The 12,220-nt window shown below is 41.8% G+C and overlaps 1 protein-coding gene across 2 annotated transcripts in view; it reads right to left on the minus strand.

Annotated features, from left to right (window-relative positions):
* The window catches only part of DAAM2 (dishevelled associated activator of morphogenesis 2), a 212,829-nt gene extending 200,969 nt beyond the window's left edge, over positions 1-11,860 (minus strand). For both annotated transcript variants that reach the window (XM_074579706.1, XM_074579704.1), the window contains exon 1: positions 11,686-11,860. The gene's annotated coding sequence lies outside the window, so the exon portion shown is untranslated. The remainder of the gene's footprint in view (positions 1-11,685) is intronic.
* Between the last annotated feature and the right edge of the window lie 360 nt (positions 11,861-12,220).

Genomic DNA, 12,220 nt, shown 5'->3' on the forward strand with positions numbered 1-12,220 from the left:
GGCCCAATGTAACACAACACTCAGACACACAGGGGTGGAGTCCAAGGGACCATCTATATTAACATTTTTTGGAAGAGGACGTTTTACTAAGGGTCTATGGGGAGTCAGAAAAAAGCAGCCAGAATACAAAGAGAAACCAGAAATCAAAGACAGCTATATTAGACTGTGTCCCATTCTTAGTGCACCTAATGATAAGTATCTGAAAACTATACATTTTACTGAACGAGGTAAAGTGCTGACCAAAATTGTTACTTTATTCTGTAAGTTATATTACCTAATAGTCTAAACTCTTGAATCCTTTCCTCAAAGATGACTAGTTTACCACTCAAAAGCACTGTGGAACACAGGCAAGAAACTCTGATATCCTATAATATTTAATTCCTCAGATTTTGGTCTTGAACCCAAATCAAAATTGATATATGCCTCTAAATGATCAGCACTGCTTCATATAGGCTTTGTTATCTTAGCCAAGTATTAAGCAAGGTGGAGGTTGCTTAGCTTTTGGAACATCTGAAGTCTGCAGCCTGTAATTACTGGCCAACCAGCAGCATAGCTCTCATCTACAACTCATTTGTTTCCCTGAGTTATCGAAACCCTTCCTTACCTTCCATGCTTGCGTATCCAATAGATACTACTTGGCTCAGCACAATTAGCAAAGCAGGCAGGACAAGGGGCCACTTAGTCACCTCTGACACATTCTACAGAAGAGGATCTCCAAAAGCTGACACAGTTCAAGCAAGGCAAAAAAATAATAAAATACTAACAAACATAGACACACAGACTTTTCGATACATCAGACAGGCACGATGAGATATAACAAAATCATCCTACTGATACCAAATGACAATAAGAAAATGAAAGGTCTGTGTTGGCCTAGTGGTTCAGTGTAGTGAGATCTAGTTAGGCCCATATTAGAGTCTCAGGACTATCATGTTCCTCTGATGGGTAAAGAAAGGAAGGTGAAAAGAAAGAACTGTAACCATTTGGATAGAAGGTACATCCTGAGACACTGGAACAGGTTGCCCAGAGAGGTGGTGGAGGCCCCATCCCTGGAGACATTCAAGGCCAGGCTGGATGAGGCTCTGTGCAACCTCATCTAGTTGAAGATGTCCCTGCTTACTGCAGGGGGGTTGGACTAGATGACCTTTAAAGGTCCCTTCCAACCCAACACATTCTATGATTCTATAGTGAAAAAAAAAACAACAAACCAAAACCAAAATCCAAACCAAAACAGACAAGAAAACACCCATAAACAGAAACAAATAGAAACACATAGAAACACATAGAAACAAACAGAATAGAATAGAATAGAATAGAATAGAATAGAATAGAATAGAACAGAACATTTGGAAAGGACCTACAACGATCACCTAGTCCAACTGCCTCAATTGTTAATGCTCCCTAATGATGCAACTCAGGTGTGCTGCAAAAGGCAGACTTGAGTTGTCCTCTCTCCCTGCTGCAATCAACCACACCCAAAAATATCTGGAGGGAAAATGACATCTGACACAGTCATGGTAAAAATGACCCAAACTAAGAAGTGACAACTCAGGGTGTGGGAAAGTCTGAAAACAAATCACTGGGTGTGTCAGATATACAGACGCTAATATAATGCAGTGATTACTATGTCTCTGCTCAGTGAATATGTAAAAGTGAGCGTGGTGTTTTAAGAACTATGCACAATGACCACTGAACAATCTCAAGTCTGGGTGCATTTGCCTAGGAGCAACACAACATTTGCCATGATCCCACAGCTTCATGGGACACTCAGAACATAACTGAAGTCCAGAGATACTAAATAAATCCAGCATGATATCTTATTCTACATGGAGACTTTTTAGGCTGCTTCTAAGTATCACAGAACTGGTACAATTCCTTTTGTGACACCCATGAGTGAATTTCTCAGGGAGCTTCACTGTGGCTACAGGGCACATTATTCCCCACCCTATTAGCATCACAAGATGCAGTGTGTATGACCCACAACAAATGGCAAAATCCGACCCTAGAAACAAGCCTCCAAAATGCTGCTGAGAACTTCAGCTTTAAAAGTCCAAACGCAACAAACATAGGAACGTAGAGAGCTCGTGGACTCAGGGTCACAGGCTCTAGGAAACCTAGAAAATAAAGCTTACACATCAATGCAGCCTGAGCTGTTCCATTACAAGCAAACAAACAAACAGGTAGGTACATTGGTAAGTAGATAAGAAGGTAGGTAGATAGACAGCACACTGGAAAGCACATACCCCAAGTCATGCAAACAGTCAATGACAGATAATGGCAGTGGCCAGACGGCAGAAGCAAGCCAGAGATTAATAATGGGAGAATTTCTAAAGGAAGTCAAAGAGTATTTCCCGTTCCTCTGAAGGTGTTGCCCCCCAGTCTGGCACCAAACTGCCCAGCTCCCTCTAGCTTCTTTGTGAATTAAGTCTATTCCTAAAAGAGCTAAACAATCCCAAGAGACCATGACTAATGAGTGCTCAAAGGAAAAACGAAGGTTGCCTATCTCTCCCCATCACTGTGTAACCACTTAGTATTGAGTAGCCAGAATTGAACACAGTGTTCCTAGTGTTGTTTCATCATAGCTCAGAGACATATTTCCTCAGCAGGCTATTTGGATCAAAGACTTAAGGCAACATCCCTGAAAGAAAAGACAAGGCAAAACACAGAGGGGACTTTTTTGCCATCTGCTTCCATTTCAATTTGCTGCACTCCCACATGTCACCAGAGCCTGTAGGGTGGTCAATTGGATTCTGTGTCATGTGCATTCATGGGAGTATAGGACTACAAGGTCATCACGTCCTGTTTCCTACAATTGCAGACAACTGCCTAACAGACACATAGTCCAGCAGACCTCACAGCACATTTATTCCAATACTGTCACACATTAACATAAGACTTTTCAAGTGACCAGTGGGAAGCAGAATTAGACATGTTTTTGAGTCCGAAGCGAGGCTGCCATTTTCATTCTTAGTTTAAAGCAGCTGAAAATGACAAATCAGGTATTTCATTGTACAGAGGTATAATATCATCTCCCTGACCTCTGATGTCTGATTCTAGAGATCATAATGCGGTCCACTCTTGCTTGAATATTCATGCTCTGTGAATAAAAATACACACAGCTACAGATAACGTTAAAATTTTTTTCATAGCAAAGTGAGAAAAACCAAAATATTGATATGTATATAATCTGAACTGTATGTTGATATATCTTGCAAAAATCGAGGCCAGTAATTGAAAAACTGAATCTCCAGAATGATGAAGCAGCATTCTTAAGCTGCTTTTTATTAAAAGTACAGTGATACTATATAAAAATGTTAATATATTATGTTAGGTCAACTCTAGCTTGTATTTACAGTATTTTCTTAGAAAAGGCTCCCATTTCACAGTAGCTTAGCTACACTAACAGATGTGTAAATCAGAAAGAGTATGGGCCTCTGGAGATGTTCCCATAGATGTGAACACACTAAACATCACCACTGTAAGCAAGCAGGGGATGAGGCAGTGAGGAGTTGCTTGCTAAATTTTGCCTCTGTTTAAACATAAAAAGTGTCATGAAGGGCACAGTAGGACATTTATAGCTTAACACATGTCCCCCAGCAGGTACATGAAGCTATTCTAGATAAGCCCAGACACAGCTGGAAAACAATTCATGGGTCCCCCAAGGAAAATTTCACCAAGTCAGAAAATGCATCTGTTTTTCTCCCTATAACTTAGTAATGGTGAGTGCCAAAGACTTCGTAGCATTCCCAAAGACTGCCTGAATCCTGCTGACGATGAAAGGCTAAGGTCAAGCTTTGTACTTCTGTCATTGGCAACACATTTCAGGGCCTCTACAACAGAGCCAGAGAGATTCACTCATTGGGATGCCTGACCCACAGGGCAGTAAAAGTATGAAACAAGCAATGAGGGCAAGTTCATATCTCAGTAGGGCACAGTTGGAAGACAGTTCATATTGGCAGGACCCTAGCATGGTTATTACTCTATCCCTGCATAACAGTGCAGGAGGATGCTGACAGATCAGAGCACAGGCGAGAATAAAACCAACTGTCTCTCTGTGCATTCAGCTGTTCGAAACATAGTTTAATTGGTTCCCGCTGTATACACGGCTGCAAAAGTAGCAAAAGACTAAAGTCCCCTCGTGTTTGGTCAAGATCTTGCTTTCTTTCATCTGTTGTGCAGATGCTGATGGGGTCACCTGCCTGGAGGGGGTCAGGATTCTGCCAAATGAATTTAAGCAGGGTACTCACAGTCCAGGCATCCCAGTTTAATGGTCAGTGACTCAGTGAGAAAACCAACACTGTCTGTACTAGTGGATTGCCCCATTCCTGACAATGTTTGTAAGGAAGAAAGATATCCTGGCAAACCCTCTCAACAGATGTATGCTGTTAAATCTAACAAATAAACCCATTCCATCTAGTTAGGGCAGATCTCTTACAATCAGTATCGGCAATACCTAAGTTTCATACTCTTAGTGTAGGCAGAAACCTAAACAAAGGGTAGAAAAACTTTGGATTATAACTTGAGGCTCTGGCTAAGCCAGAACACAGATATGGGGGAGAGAGAAAGAAAGGGGAAGAGTACCCACTCTGCAGTTGGGTGATATACTTGCATTCTGGGAGAAGTATGATTTTGGTGAATACATGGCTTGTCTACCAGGCAGGAGTCTAAATGCGACATAATGATAAAGATGCTCTTCTAATATTTTAGTTTAATTGCTATAGCTTTATTAAACTACCATTTCAGAGGACATAGAGATAGTTTAAAAAATGGGTCTCTAAACTACCTGCAGTAAGAGTATTTAAATGATAGTACAGACTCCCATCAGGTTGCAGGCCTCTGAGAAAGCTGTGCCTCAGTTTCCCAAAATGCTAAATCCATTAATGTTTGTAAAGTGCTTGGAAATTTTCCAAAGGAAAGTCCTGAATGTAAAGAACAAATTGTTAACTTTATCTAACTACATATATGTAACTTATCCTCACATAATTGTATAGTGTGTGATTGCAGACAAGAAAATATTCTCATCATTTAACTCCTACTGGTTAAATAGGAACAGTCCACTGAGATTGCCTCAGCTCCATCAGAAACAATCTGGCTAATGAACATACAATACCCACAGCATTCAGGGTTTGATCTTAAACCAGTGTAAAGTACAGAACATACTGTATTGCACGCTGATGATTTATTGACTACATGTTTTCAGAAGGACTGGACTGTTGTAACATTCTTGGGGGAAAAAATAATTTCATGTTAGGGGGAAGTCATGTTACACCTCTACAGGAGTCCAGAAAACTTCCACACACAGATCAGCAGAGGCAAGGATGCTTATACAGCTCCACAGTAGTTTCATTCCTTCTTGAAAAGGTTTCTTCCTTCAACCTGACAAGGAAAGAAGCAGAATTGGCAGGCTGACGCAGAGAAACATGGAATTCCCATGTATTTCTGTCACAGCCTTCTGGAGATTTGAAAGAAAACAGATGACAGTGCAAGACCAAGAGCGTGCAAAGAGATTAATTATTTTTCAAGACCAGCCTGAAACACCTAAAAATAGCCTATTTTTTTTTTTAAAAGCACTGAGCTTTCCTGGAAAATGGAAGCACTCAAAATATTTGTTATTTATGAAAACATCAGCAACAATCATACTATTAATGAGTAAGAGTAAGCCTATTTCAAACATTCAGATTTAGATAAATATTTAAATGCAAAAGAAAATGCAAAACATTTCTCGACATAACTGGAGTGGGGTTAGCAAATTAACTCCTTTCTGCAAAAACTTGTCGGTGTGTAATCCACTTTTGAACTGGGGAACAAGAGAGATGCTGTTCACTTTTTTCACTGACAAGAAGACACAGACAGTGCTAAAAATGAAGGTATAGTTTCTTTAAACGCACTTTTGATACTTAAAGGACTCTAAAATGTGAATAAATTTCTGTAGGTTTGTGATATATCTGGTCGGGTTCCTCAGCCTACATCTTACAGATATGACTTTCTCCCTTGCAGAACAGCTGAAAAATCAGAGGATCTTCACAGTGTTTTCTCTTTTGAAGACCAAAAGAATATAAAAATGAATACATAGAGTGAAATCAGAAGTCCATCTAAACCAGCACCCTATCTCCAAGTAATGGTCAGTTGCAAATGGTTAGGAAAAGCACATAAAAATGCCATATATAGTCTAATCCTACCCCTGCTCAATCCTTTTAGTTGTTTAGGACTTGGAGATGGAAGTACAGACAGATTATCATGTTTAATAGCTACCAGTGGACCCATCCTCCAAGATTTTTCATCTCTTCCCACAGCTTTGTCTTGGGAGAAAGGAATCTTGCTACATGATATTAAACTCTTGAAATGTATCCTTCCATGACTTGTTCACAATGAAATCCAACCTGGATTGTGCTCCTTGGCAGAAATGTTCCTTCTCCCTTTTGCATGTGTGTGAGTATTTAATTTATTAAAATGTCCTGGGAATACATTTTCAGATCAGATTTTAAACAGTTAAATTGAACCTGACCACTTTCTTCAAGGATGAACAGGGCACTGCGTAAATTTCCATCTCTTAAGACTTCATGGCTCATTAATTCAATTGTTTACTAAAAACATTGCCCTGCCAAACAGCAAAAAAAAATGCAAAGCCCCCAAAATCAGGCTTGTTCACTGCCTTGAATAATAAAAGCCATAACAGTAAAAATGAGTCCTTGTTTATCCCTGGTTAAAAAAGTAATATACCAAAGAGACAGAAGAGAGTTGTTGGATCTCACAAATCAGCTTTGTCCCCAGCACAAAGAAGAGCTGGGCTGGCACATGCATTGCCTGAATTTAAGTCATCTTGGGACACTGTGAAGAGAAAAATACTCTTCAACAAAAACAAATGTGAACTTCAAAGCTCATGAGCAGAAATATCAATTTCAGTGATTATTACTTTGAAGCCAGCAAAACTGGGAAGTGAGCAAGCACTTGTTAGTCAGGGAGGGAGCCTATTCCTCTCTTGCTGCCAAAGTTTTTCTCAGTTTCTCAAGGCTACCTCTATTTCCATTTTCACGCAGTCTAAACACATCCTTCTGATCTCCAGCTCCCACTCCTTGAATTCCAGCAAGGCTTCTGATTTCCTCCCTTTCTTATCTACTTCTTTTTTTCCACCTTAAGTCTCTCTAATTCCTAACTCCAGAGAAGCCTTATCACTGGTATAAGCCTGCCATACTCTCAGAATAACTTTTCTACTAAATCCAAAACCCAAGAGCTTCTCCTGGTCAGATTTGTTACTCCATGTTGTCCCAAGTCCAGAAAACTCCTACTCCTAGAACACATTATCTGACGCCATAGAGATCAACAGAGAAGCCAAAATCTCAAGTGTTGAAATACCATGTGGAAAACAAACTGAAAATACAAATCTAACACGGAACGTGAACTTTGGGCAACATACAAACCAGATACAAAGCCTAAGGGAGGGAAAAGCCTATTTGACCATCACCAGGCACAGATTTAACAGACAGCACTAAGAAAGCTTGAAGCTGCACTACCAACAGTGCTGCTCAGCATGTGACGTGTTCATGGGCATGTGGCTACGTGGTTCTCAGCAAATCAAAGCGGTGCACGTCCTAGGCATGTCAAGAAAAACAGAATATGAGTAAAGGACTGACATACCAAAGCTCATGGGAGATTCCAGCAACATGGGATACATTCCTTTGCAACTTCTACTGCTGTAAAACAGCAATAGCTTCGCTGACCTTCAGAGAGTTACACTGTTGTAAAAAGTATGTGAGAAGAACTAAATCCACTGTGTAGATTTGCCCAAGTCAGTTGGCTAGCATTTCAAAAGCAGCTTATAATTTTGGCTGTCTCAATTTTCGAGTTTCTTGGTGCCTTAACAAGACACTAAAAATAAAGAGCCAAAATTACAGGTTACTTTGCACAACTTGGGCCTCAGTTTCTCTGGACCAAATTCTGATGCTACTTGAACTTACTTGTAATTGAAGCCTGGAATAAATTTCTTGAACAATACAGAGCTACAAAAAACTTTCACCAGTACAGATGAGAGCAGGCTTGCACTGTGTGAGCTTAGGTCACTCATTACTGAAGACACTGGGCCAAATCCTCAGCTGGAATACATTTGTCATACTACACTGCAGCCCCCATACCAATTTGCACTGGCTGAGAATCCAATCCAATAAATCCCACTTAACTAATTTACATAGTGTTACGAAATTTAATAATTTAATACACAGAGCTTGGAAGATAACAAGTCCTCAGCCTGATAACAACTCAGAGTACAGCCAAACAGAAGTAACTCCACTGTTAAATGGAATTGCAGAACGATGAGAAATTAATCAGACCTACTGCATGTTAGTATATACACTGAGTCCTACTACTACCACTTTTCTGCAAATGCCTCAGTTCAAAGGAGTGTGATATTAGGAAACACAATCGTAAAACAGAAAAGCCATAAGAGACAACACTGTCAATCATCAACACAACAAAAAGCACAGGAAAATAAATGTAAAGTCTTTCATACAATGAAAATCAGAGCAGTCAGTTTTCTTTTAATTTAGGAACATACTGTGCTTGCCTGGGGGCTGGAGGGGCAGGGAAGGGAGAGAGGGTCAGATCTCCGTAGGATTGACCCAGGTTTGAAAATTCACAGCGATTAAAGTGCTAAGAGCCAAACCTCCCACACATCCTTCCCCTAAGTGTCAGGAAATGGTGTCCCCTGATTGCTCAATCGCTAGGTCAGATGGCTGGCCTGGAGGGACTAGATGGGTTTCTGGGATTCCATTGGAACTTGGGGGAATTTTATGTCAACTAAGGCACATGGAGCAAAACCAAACTATCTGTGAGATGCCTTCAAGATGCTGTTCAACTCTTGCTGTGCCTCCCTACCAATAAAATACAGTCAGTGCACGCCACGTCTGGACTTGGTAAGAAAAATTTTTGCAACTGATTTCAAGACGAACAGAATGATCTCCATTACACATGAGGAGCACAACTAAAATAAACAGCTGTGATAGCAGCAAACAAGTGAAACAGTGTGGTAAGGCCACTTGGATATCCAGATAATTTGTTTACTCAGCTCTGTGAAACCATGAGACTGCACTTCATAACACATTAATATAGACTTTTAAAACCTCAGGGTTGCACTGTGACTGTCATAAGCTCCAACAGGGAATCGTTTCTGTTTCACAAAGCTGAAAAGATGTTTGCCTTGTCCATAGTGTGTTTGTTTCTCTTGCTTCCAGGGTCAGTGTCCACCAGTATAAGAACTAGCAATTTCCTGGATGGTATAACCTCATCCAAACTCAAGGATGCTGAGTGATGACCCATGCATTTTCATGAGACACTATATTTATCTCCTGCCAGATCAGTACCTCCTTCCCCATTCCTCCTCCTACCCTTCCACTCAGTGTGCAACTTTCCCCCTGAACCACAACTAACAGCCCACAAGGAACTTCCAGACTTGCAAACCCCTGCAGGTAGCGTCACTCACTAGTGGGATGCTGAGCTGGAGGACAGAGAGAGGAATTGTGACACAGAAAGGAAGTAATCATTTTAAAACACCCCAAATCTGGAATTATCTCCTTCTTAGTTCCTCTTGTCACACTCCAGCTTTCATCAGTTCTGTATATGTTAGTTCTGGATTGCCCAATGCACTTCAGACAGACTAACTGCTGAACTAGGTAAAAGTGTCTGTGGCTCCCAGACACTTGTCTTGACTGTGACAGCTCTCAAGCTTTTATTGGGGGTTCTAACAAGTTACTACATTTCTTAAGGATTTTTTTTCGTTCATATTGCCAGCCAATGTGATTAGGCTGTTGCTAAGAAAATAAAGCAGCTACTTGGAAATAGAGCTGCTAGGCTACTGGAAACAAAATCTAAAAAGAAATAAGTGGGGGAGAGGAAAAGAATTCTGGTATGTCATGGCAAAGAAGCACAGATCCCAAACTGATTCCTTACAAGTCTGGAGACTTCACTTCCAAAGTTCATCCCTGCAGGATCCAGCTCTGAGAACACATGCTCCCTTACATGTTCAGTCAGTACGGTTGCTTTTCCTCCAGCTCAGCCTAGCTTGCTTTACATGGCATGGCATGGCATCCCTTAGTGGGGATTAGACCTTGAACATCTGCACAGTAAAGGCCACCCCCATTACATTAGCCAGCGCAGCGGTTACATCAACCTGCAGTTGCTTTCAGCACAGCTAACTACACTTGCTCAATTTCATTTTGCAGGGGAGATCCCTGCAGAACTTCCTCCTCCCAATCCTCACCTTTCCTCCTTTACTTCCATCTCCCTTACCGAGCATGCCACACTCAAAAGGAAAAGTATTTGCAGACTTATTCTATTACCAAAACAACTCAGCCCAGGGACTGCTGACTCGCAACAGCCTTTCCTGTGACAGCTTGTTGGCTGAAGCCGATTGCTAACAGTGCGGTGCATTATACTGTGCAATTCACGTAGCTCCTGCTCCTCAGCCCAGCTTTGTGCTTATGTTCAAGGGCGTCATCTCTCCTTCCAGCACCTGCACAAACCAAGCACCCTCTCACTGGCAAAGGGCTTTCTAAAGTTGCAAGTGCTAGCTAAGTATGTCAGCTTCACACAGGAGGCTTCAAACTCTTCCACACATCTAGGGAAATGAGCTGTTTCTGTCATGGGTCTCATTGGAGAAGATGCCAATGAGGAGGACAGCTGCCTCCACAGCTGTTCCCAGAACTGCTCCAATCTCTAGTCAGGGAATGAAGAAGGGACATCCAGGTGTGGGGGTGCGGGAGGTAACGTTAGTTACATGAATGCGGCACTGAATTTTAATTGTAAATAAATACAGCTGAGTGCCCCACTGAAAACACTGCCTTCTTATGGAGTAGGCTTGGGAATCTCTGAAATGCTGAGGTTAAAAAAAAAAAGTTATTAAGAACCAGTAGTGTTTCTTGGGACTTGCAGCATGCGTCCACAGGAGTACCTCTGCAGGTTTTTCACAGGGAGATTCTCCTTGTAGCAGTTGCCTCCCTCATGTATCTCCCCTTTACAGCTTGGTTTTGGATGTGAGAGATGCCTCTTTCCTCTGCAGAAGCGGTGGGTTCTTTGGAGAGCCCTTAGTATCAAGCTAGTACGGGCTCAAGGTGCTAAATTTGTGAGATTTAGTGACAGACACCTCATACTCATGTTAGCATCTGTTACTGTCCGTAGCCTGGCAAATAGAGTGGGACAGGACTTCACTGTCAGGGAGCCAGGAAACTGCCTGTCCTCTCCATAAAGGAAGACAAACTGCTTGATGCAAAATATGTCAAGGGATTAAAGAGTTAAAAAAGAAATCCTGCATTGTGAAATTGCCTAAGGAAGTTGGGTTTTGCCTAGAGCTTATTTGGGATTTTGTTGTCCTGCTACCATGAAGGAGCTGGATTTCAGTTAATTTTGTAGTCTTCCAAAATATGTCCTTCCCTCCCTCTCTCTCCTTCTCCGACCTCCCTCAGCCCCGTCACCCCTATCCACATACAGAAGAGTGCAAAAGCCTGTGCTGTCAGCCCTCTGCATACCTTTGGGAGAAGCAATCAAGACAAAACTGATTCCTGTGTGCTGCCAAGCTGGCTTCAGAATGTTTCAGAGGAGGAAAAAAAAAAAGAAAAGAAAGGCAAGCCGTACTTGCAGGGATTTGTTCTTGAAAACAAGCAAAAACATGAGAAGAGTTGCTGCAGCAGCTGCACTTACACTGTAGTGCCCGTGTCTCTGCGCAGTTCCTCCCTGTTCCGCAGTCCTGTAATCCACATAGAGAAATGCCTGTGCTGCTCCTCTTGCTGGCTGTGCTGCTGTAGTCAGACTGGAACTGCTGCTGTTTTCACTTTCAGACCAGCCTCTCTCTCCAAATCCTCTGACGTCAGACAGCCTGTAAGAGATATTTATGGAATGAACAATCTAAAAGTTTCTCTAGGTAGAGCCCAGATTGCAGTTTTTTGGGATTTGTAATTTTTACACTTTTGGATAGAAAACCCCTCCAAGGGGGATCGGGCAGGAAATAGCAGGGAACTACAGATGTGGTTGTGTACGTCCCTAGCAAAAGACAATTCCTGTACTTTGCTGCCCATGGTATATTATATCCACACCCAGGATGTAACTATCTGTCATGCAAGTCCCCATTTGGAAAGCAGTATTTTCCAGTCTCAGCTGTGCCTAAACAGTTTTCACATCAAGCCTGGCAAAGAGGCCACCCCACACACACACTCCTAGCCTACAGCCCTCTGCTGGG

Source organism: Larus michahellis, chromosome 3 (genome assembly GCF_964199755.1).
Source record: "Larus michahellis chromosome 3, bLarMic1.1, whole genome shotgun sequence".
In the NCBI taxonomy this organism is placed as follows: domain Eukaryota; kingdom Metazoa; phylum Chordata; class Aves; order Charadriiformes; family Laridae; genus Larus; species Larus michahellis.